The sequence below is a fragment of the Austrofundulus limnaeus genome, unplaced genomic scaffold (genome assembly GCF_001266775.1).
Source record: "Austrofundulus limnaeus strain Quisiro unplaced genomic scaffold, Austrofundulus_limnaeus-1.0 Scaffold15, whole genome shotgun sequence".
NCBI classification, from domain to species: domain Eukaryota; kingdom Metazoa; phylum Chordata; class Actinopteri; order Cyprinodontiformes; family Rivulidae; genus Austrofundulus; species Austrofundulus limnaeus.
Window position 1 is genome coordinate 2682285 of NW_013952417.1, and position 7705 is coordinate 2689989.

The window sequence follows — 7705 nt, forward strand, 5'->3', positions numbered from 1 at the left end:
TCACGCTTTGGGTACAAGTGCAGGGCGTGCTCACCCTCGCCAGTGTGGATGTTATAAAAGTTCACTATTTGTACCGTATTTGTCACGTGTGTGCTCTGTTATCTGACACAGATAACAGAGCAGGCAGGAGGGGGAGAAGAGCGGTGAGCTTATTTCTAACTTTATCTGACTTATTTACGGTAATTTTTTTATTGTTTTATCGTCCTGCAGGCTCTGAGAGAAAATTAATTTGAAGCTGAGTTTTTGATAAAAATCATTAGATTGCTCTAAACGTCTGTAAACCTGTAAAATGAGGGAAGATGTGTGTCAGTTACAGACGTTCTGTTCACATGAGCAGCTGTCAGTCAGCACCTGTCAACCTCCAGACACACGACAGAGTGCATCTGAGCCAATCAATTCTTTTGACATTGATCAGCTGCCTGATTTAAATACATCTTAACGTTCATGAGGTACTTTGCATTGACTGTTTATGGTTTAGTGTGGGTGTGCAGAGGGTAGAACCTGAGGTGGGATCTTGTGCGCAAACTCTGAGGTGCAGCTGTGATCTATAAAAGAAAGGTGCGCAGAAAGATACGTACGCACGGTTTTGTAAATCTGAATTGTTTTTGGCGTACGCCATTTCCGCCTTTTGGCCGTACGCTCACTTTTAGTATGGTTTCCACGCAATCCTTTTTAAATCTGACCCCAGGTGCAATGAATTCAACTTGTGTTGTGAATGACTCTCAGCTACAACCATTAACCTTTACAAGAATATCTGTGAAACTCACTGAATAATATCGTGTTTTAGTTTACTATAATCAGTTGGCAGAGGTGGCATCAGGTTGACACCAGAAACTAAATAATTCTACATGCAAAATTTATATATTTTTCCCTAAGACATTTAGTTTGAATCTGTCCAGTGATTCATGAAGTATTTTACCAACAAACAGACAAAGTTGTCTCAACTGGTTTTAAACACAGATCTTGTGTGATCAGTTTTCAATCAGAACACAACTTCAGTCCTAGATTCTATGAGAAGTGGGTCTATGCAGTCACTAAGGAGGAGTTTCTTATTTTGTGGGAGGAGTTGACCCAAGACGTGATTGGTCAGACTGACGGTGGAGTTTGAAGAAGCCGGGGGTGGCAGCGGGGAGTAGCTTGGCCGAGTCTGGCAGGAAGCGCCTACGTTTTTTAGATTAATTTTAGTCACAGCTTGAGACAGGAAGGCACTAGCTGCACAAAATTTGAATGTTGTGCATGTGGAAGGACATGTAACAAATTGACTCAGTCAAAACATCCCTAACTAGCCTGTGAAAATATACTGAAAATCAAAATGAATATTAGCCATAATTTGAGACAGGAAGGTGCTTGCCACATGAAATTTGAAGTTGATAAACTATTTTTAAATGTTCACAATAATTTTATTTGAGTCATTGATCTGTTTTAAACTGTACATAGACAGTCAATAAAAATATTATTTTACTGTTATCATTATTTCCTCTTTTATGTTGCCCCACAAGACAAGTCAATCCGACCAATCACCTTTAGGGAAAACTCCACCCACGCAAAAATCTGCCAATCATGATTATGGCCATCTCTGCCCACATCAAGACCACCACCAATCACAAATAGGGCCATCTCTGCCCCACATCAAGACCACATGGGTAGGGCCATCTCTGCCCTCATCAAGACCACATGGGTAGGGCCATCTCTGCCCTCATCAAGACCACCACCAATCACAAATAGGGCCATCTCTGCCCTCATCAAGACCACCACCAATCACAAATAGGGCCATCTCTGCCCTCATCAAGACCTCCACCATTCACAAATAGGGCTATATCCGCCCACATCAAGACCCCTGCCAATCATGGGTAGGGCCATCTCCGTCCACAGGACAACATGTACTGCAGAGACCCCTAATTGGATCCCACCACACCGGTTTTGAAGCCAGTGTCTTAAAATCTAACTGAGGTTTTGTGGTTTTCATGCTTTTTTTAGCCCTGTTGTCTCTGTCAGCCATCTTGAATCAAGTTGACTCCAAAAGTTATCTACTGCACAAAACTAGAAGCACACTAAGCAATTGAGCATGTGCAACTGCTGTGCTGTGATTGGTGGAACAAAGTTCTGCTGGATGCTGATTGGCTGTCACAGTATGACATCTTCACTACTGGCTCTGTTCTCTGATATTTCTGTTCTTGCCATATCACAACGAGCTGCAGCTCTGGCAGACGTTGCCAGATCACCACTGAAATTAAACCATTTGTGTTTTGTGAAAACCTCAACATACCCTGAAAATTTCATGAAAATCCTTAACTTTTTGAGTCATGTTTGCACAGACAAACAGTTGGACAGACAAACTGAAAGCATAACCTCCTTGGTGGAGGTAATAATTACTTTCTGCAAGTTTTATTAAAATTTGCCAGGTGGCTAACGAGATATTTTGACAGCTGCACAAACGCACACAGAGCAAAAAACATTATTGTTCGCCTTCGTCGTTCGGCAGACACACAAAAAGAGCGAGACAGAAGTTTCTGTCATGGTGAGGCGTGCTCAGATGCTTTCCTTCGCGAGTGCTACAAGAAAGAAATTTAAATATATATCAAACTTTGCTGCTTTGCCGTAGACATGTGACCATTCAGATGAAAGGGAGTCAGTGTCAAACTGCTCTCCAAATTGAGGACAGGCTTCACACTGCCGAGCAGACATCAGTGAGTTTAAATTTCCATGCATGTCAGGCACAGCAGCTATCAGGATGAAATCTCTCATTATCTGTCTTTAAAACATAATATAAGCGTAAGATGGCAAGACTCAGAGAGGTGAGGGGGCTCGGCTCTCTCTAATAAAGTTATTGTGTCACTATTTTCAACTTAAATTTTGTTATTTTCAAAGACGGATGACAGTGTTTTTGCCAATGTCAGTGTCTGTGTATGTTACCATAAATCTCATGCACCACTGGACACATTTTAATGAAACTAAAAAATTACATTTTCAAATTAGCTCAGTTCAAAATGGCTGCCACAGCCAACTGACCTTAAAAAGCAATTTTTCCAGATCTTTGTTTGTTTAAAATTTTTCATGAACTATTTGAAGTTAGGTCTTATGGAAGCCCATTTCCGCCACCCTGATAAAAAAAATAAATAAAACTTGTATCTCATAATTATGACTTAGCTATCTCATAATTATGAGATAGTATCTCATAATTATGTGATAGTATCTCATAATTATGACTTAACTATCTCATAATTATGACTTAGCTATCTCATAATTATGAGATACTATCTCATAATTATGAGCTAGCTAAGTCATAATTATGAGATACGTTTTATTTTTTTATAAGGGTGGCGGAAATGGGCTTCCATAGCTCTCTGCCTGTTTGTAAAGTATCTCATAGCTGCTGGGCAGATTTTAAGGAGACATTCAGAAAGCAATCACTGAAATCACCTCAAGAATTAATCAACAACTTGAGCTAACTCTTTTCAAGATGGCTGCCACAGACAAGTGCCTTTAAAAATTGCAAAAATGACCATGGATCAGTTTCATTGTTGTGACAAAAGCGTGTTTTGTGTGTGAAAGCTTGCAATATTGCATCTCAGTTTTAAGGTTTGATCTTCATTTCATTTCTGCAGGTGATGTGCAAAATGTTAGGTTTTTATTAGCCAAGTAGGCGGAGCTCCAAACATGAACAGAATCAAATGTACAGTAAATACAAACGACTGGGTGCAAGGAAGTGGCTTGAATGAGTGCTGCTGTGATCATATGTGGGTCAAAGATGGAGTGAAGCAACAAGCAAAAAAAGGGCCCCTCTGAAGAGAAGACGATGAAACTGTGGCTGTCAAAAAGTGCGAGGGCAACAAAAGCCTATTTCAATCAGGAAAAACAGGCAGCTGGAGCTCTGCAGCCTTGACAGCAATGGGATTCCCTTGTCACTTTCCAAGGTCCACACACACACACACACACACACACACACACACACACACACACACATTTACTCGCCGACGCATGTAAGATGATTAGTCAGTGCTGCGTGTCAATTGTACCTTTTCAATCTGGATCAATGAGTGGTTATGCAGCAGGGCCCCCGTATCAGGGTCAGTCATTAACATGTGAGTGGCACTCTATCAGCTCCAGTGCAGGATAAATCAAAGGGTCGGCCACAGAAGAAAAGGCGCTAATATTTCCTCAATAATCCCAGAGAGACATCATGGAGAGATGCAAATTGCCTCCCAAGAGACCCCGGGGGATGTGAAGGAGAAACACACTGCAAGGCAACAGGAAGCTAATGAGTATAATGGTAAATGTATACAAGGAGAGGAGCGAAATCCCTTCTCTATTCATACCAATTAATGCAATCTTATCAATGGAGGTGTACTGTAGAGGGAGGGCCCACTTTTAACCCCTGGCCCTCCTCCCCTATTGCACCTTGCATGCGTCTGTATTATTCAGCACGGGCCAGGCTCCGGTCATTAGCCCTGTGGGAGGCTCAGCCGGGTCTGGGGAGTTAAGGAGATTTTAAAAAGCCCTCACTCCTCACATCAAAACAAATCGAGCCAATTCAAAGAGGCTCAAAGATGTCCTTTCTTTGAGGGATAAGGGAGGGAACCACTGTTGTTCCGAAAGCCCAAATTCTCTGGCACTGATGGAAAAACAGAAAAATAACTGGAGAAACTGTATTTTCTGCAAAAATGCAATGTGAACGCTGGCTGAATGAGTGCTGCTGAAGTTGAAACTGAGCTGTTAAAAGGTAAAATAAGCAGAACCAAATTTATTGGTAGCAAACTAGTAGCTAAAAGCTAGAATTGGAACAACAATATCTTAAAGTAAATGAGCAAAATATAACTAAAAGCAAAAATTATCAAAACAGTCACTAAAAGTGAAATGTTGCAAACCAGTAGCTAAAAGCTAGCATTAAAAAAAAAACAATAGCATAAAACTAAAACCAGCAGAACATAGCTGTAGCAAAAAATACTAAAACAGTAGCTGAAAGTGAAATATAGCAAAACTGTGGCTTTTTAATTTTTATTTATTTATTTATTTATTTATTTATTTATTTTTGTTCTGCTTTTGGAGGAGTAAGACGCTTCTTCCTTCTCTCCTGCCCTGCCTTATCTTTCCCTGCTTTGCTGCTTGGAGCTTTCTCTACATTTTTCATCCGAAACCAGAAATTATGGACATTTTTATTTTTATGGATTTGGTTAGCTGGTCTCTTAATAAATTTTTGGAACAAAGTTTTCTTCCATGGGAGGACATGTCAAAGGTGGGACATCTGTTCTGCTCTGTTCTGGATATATATCTGGATTCTGATCACTGGATTCTACAGATTGACTTGGTGGTCTCCGGGTGTTTCTACAAACAGCGTTGGTGGCTTTTCATCTCCTGGCTACCTGACCAACATGAAGGATTGTCGTTCTTTCAGCACTCAGCCTTTTGCCTTGTGCGAGCTGGACTCGGCCTGCAAGTGGTTCAACTGAGGGTCGCAGGCTGGCTGTGGCCCCTGGACTTTGTTGGCCAGAGGGAATTGATCTTGGAGAAACCTGATGGATCGGCTGGGCGGAATTGTCCACACTATTTGTCTGATTGGGTTCGCCACAGTGAGAGGTACAAGTAGACATTAAAGAAGAAGGAAATTTGTTGTCTGCCTGGCCTAAAACATTTTCTTCTGTTCCCAAACAACTGATTAAAGAATTTGTCTCTTCCCTACAATGGCATTGAGCTGTGGAACTAAATCTTCCTGGATGTATACGTCGACTGAGGGTCTCCACCTTTCCCCCCTCTCCCACCCGTCTGTGATCTGGTTCCTGGAACAAGCTGAGGGCCGCACAGAATGAACAGTTACCATCAATATTCTGGACTATGGCTGCACGGGTTTTGGGCACTTGATTCTTCGGGCTCATTTTTCAGATATTCACACAAGTGCACAACAATCATGGCTTCAGATACACGCCCCCTAAACTCACTTACTCCTCTGGCTAATAAATCTGCTCTATGCAGAGTTTTTTTTATAAACACCACAGTGTGTCACATTGTTGATATAATATGATGTTTTTTTCCCTCATCTTCCCTTGTGTGGTTTTTAGATTTTCTTTTAAGGGTGGCACCTCCTCATGATGTCTTCATGACGATGATCCTTGCTTTGTGCAGTGTCTGTGGCTGCATGACCCAGAGCACCTGTTCTCCTATGTTTGTTCTGTTCTGTCTTCTTCTAAATGGGTGTTCTGAGCTGTAATTTCATTGTGCTCTGTACAATGACAATAAAGGTCTATCTTATCTTATCTAAAAAGCTAAAAGTGACATAAGTGGCAAAAAATAAAAATGAGCAAAATTATTGTTAAAAGCCAAATATGGCATTAATGTAGGAAAACTCTAGATAAAAAAATATAAATGTAGCAAACTAGCTAGAATTAGGAAAACAATAGCTAAAAGATAAAAGCAGCAAAACATAACTAAAAACAAAATAAAACAAAACAGTAGCTAAATGTTAAATATAGCAATACTGTAGCTTAAAGCTAAATGTGGCATAAGTGGCTAAATTGAGCAAACCAATAGTTAAAAGCCAAATATGGCATTAAAGTTGCTAAAAGCTAAATATAGCAAAACTCTAGATAAAAGAAAACTACAGTAGATTGAAGTAAATGTGGCAAATTTTCTAGCTAAAAGCTAAATGTTGCTAAAAGCTAAAAGTAGCAAAAACAACAAAAAAGAATAAAAGTGATTTATTTCTAAAGTATAAAAATGACAAAAAACAAGTCATAGTGCACTTCTGAAAATACATACAATGCTGTATACAGTATGATGACCAAAAGATTACTAAGGTACATTAATGTAAGAAAGTATGAACTAGAAAACAACTGTATTGCTGACTGAGCATTCACACATTAAATGACTGAAGTATACGTGTCCTCACTCACACTGATAGTAAGGATTACAATAAAGTGACATACCATAATTTCATTTAAACCTTATTAGTGCTAAGTACCTTTGCATAATGATTAGAAAATGATGACATTGATATATTTAATCATGTAAGTGGTGCTTAACAACTGTGAAATTATAGCTTTCACTATATCATCTATATCATTAGCAAATCAACAGGATTTTTTTCTGATTCTTGATGGAAAAGCTGTAATTCTGGAGCTGCTGATGAGTTTAAATAAACAGTGAAAATAAGCTGCAGGAGGAAAAGATCTTTAAGATATTTTAAATCATTAAAAAAGGGTAAAGGCCTGGCATTCGTTGAACAAATACAGATGGCTCATCACCTTTCATGCTAGAGGTTTTATGTAATATATTGCGATATGCTCAGTATTTGTTGATAATGACTCTCAGCTACAACCACATCATATTTTAGCTCAATATCTGTAAACTGACTAAGTTAAAGCCATTTGTATGGTGGCTAATATTAAAAACTTGTAGTGAAAATCTTAAATTGGATTAACTTAGAAAGAAGTTGTTCAACTAGTTCAGGATATTTTTGCTAACAGACACTGGACTGATTCCAACATTTAAATTCAAAGTTTTGAGCAAAGACCTCACACAGTGTGGAGCACTTGGACCGAATGATTGTCACTTATACCAGCATCAAAATATGTAAAATTGACAAAATTGGATATATTATTGTGTTTTTAGGTTCATTATTGTGGCGTCAATGTTTCACTGAGTTGGCTCATCCACAAATTGTTCCCTGAAAGTTGAATTCCAATCTGTCCACTGGTTCATGTGATCATTTCTA